Here is a 1,968-nt window from a genome sequence, read left to right as displayed (position 1 = left end):
AAGGAATATTTTGAAATATTGGGTTTCAGTAGGCTGTGAGCACATTCTGCGTTCGCTAACGTTTGGAGCGCTCGGAGCGTTTTCAAAAGAATAAAGTGGATTTTGTGTATCGATTCGTCACTATGGATGAGACTTGGGTATATCATGATAATCCTAAATCAAAACAAAAGGCTAAAGAATGATGTGAACCTGGTTCTTCGGCTCCGAAACGAGTTCGTGCCCAGAAATCGTCCAAGAAGGTTAGCATCTGTGTTTTGGGATGCGAAAGGAATTTTATCTGTGGATTACTTGCAAACTGAATATTATTGTAACTTTTTGGAACAGCTGAAAGGAAAAAATCGTGAAAAAAGACCCATTCTCCAGATTTGGTCCCTAGCGGCTGCCATCTCTTTCCAGACGTAAACAATTTCATGCGCGGAAAGCGTTTTTCATCACATTATGAAATAATAACAGCTGTGGAAGAGTATTTGGAAGCCCTTCCCGATTCTCACTTCAGGGCTAGAATCCACAAATTGGTATCTCGTTGGAACAAGTGCATTGTTGTTCAAGGGGGCCATAAAACTCTTAACGAACCACAAAAATTGAAAACATAAGCGATCTTCAAACCTTAGTGAACAAGCCAGATGAGGGAGCAACAGAAACAGCCTAGAGATTAATGTTAATAAAAAAAATTTACGAAACGAAACACATATACCAACTTGATGATTCGAGGAGAAGCGGTAGAAATGGAGCCCAAATTTAAGTGTCTTAGAAGCTGGATTAACCGGAACTGGAACTGCATTGAAGAAACAAGAACAAGAATTGAAATGGCAAGTGCATACTTTTACAATTATAAGAAGATACTATGCAGTCATTATTTTAATATTCGCTTCAAGATTCGCTTCACTAAATGTTACGTGTGGTCAATACTACTATACGCAATGGATATATGGACCTTTAAAATCGCTGACTTGAATAGGCTAGACGCGTTCGAAATGCGGCTGTACAGAAGAATTCTGAAAATACCGTGGACACATCACGTTTCAATTAACGAAGTACTAAGCCGAATATATGAAAAGAGATAACTTCTAACCATAATTATGCAAAGGAAGACAGCGGCCGCCGTAGCCGAATGGGTTGGTGCGTGATTACCATTCGCAATTCACAGAGAGAACGTTGGTTCGAATCTCGGTGAAACATCAAATTAAAAAAAAAAAACATTTTTCTAATAGCGGTCGCCCCTCGGCCATGAAAAAGCTCCTCATAAAATATCTGCCGTTCGGAGTCGGCTTGAAACTTTAGGTCCCTCCATTTATGGAACAACATCAATACGCACACCACAAATAGGAGGAGGAGCTCGGCCAAACACCCAAAAAAGGGTGTACGCGCCAATTATACAGGGTGGGCCATATAGCGTTTGCTTTTTGAACCACCTAATTTTTTGAGAATGGTAACACAAATGACATGTCAAATGTGTTTTCATAATTTACTTAAAGGTTTGACATTAACGAAATGGGACGCTATACGCTTGAACAAAATTGGGAAATATTGAAAAACTATTTCCAAAGTGGGGAGTCTTCTTCTTCTTTTCTGATTTTCACATCAGTGGCTACGTCAACAAGCAAAATTGTCGGATTTGGGGTTCAGAAAATTCACACGATACTGTACAGAAGCAAATACATCCGCAACGAGTCACTGTTTGGCGCGGTTTTTGGTCTGGTGGCATCATCGGGCCATTTTTTTTCGAAAATGAGCGAGGAGCCGCGGTTACAGTAAATGGCGAGCGTTACCGTGACATGCTCAACGAGTTGTTTCCAAAAATTGAAGAGGATGACATGGACGACATTTGGTTGCAACAGGACGGTGCAACTTGTCACACTGCCAAAGTTACACTCGAACTTTTGGCTACCGTTTTTGAAAACCGAATAATCAGTCGAAATTCCGATATCAATTGGCCGCCTCGGAGCTGTGATTTAAGCCCGTTGGACT

The sequence above is a fragment of the Anastrepha ludens genome, chromosome 2 (assembly GCF_028408465.1).
Source record: "Anastrepha ludens isolate Willacy chromosome 2, idAnaLude1.1, whole genome shotgun sequence".
NCBI classification, from domain to species: Eukaryota; Metazoa; Arthropoda; class Insecta; order Diptera; family Tephritidae; genus Anastrepha; species Anastrepha ludens.
This window is presented reverse-complemented; position numbering follows the sequence as displayed.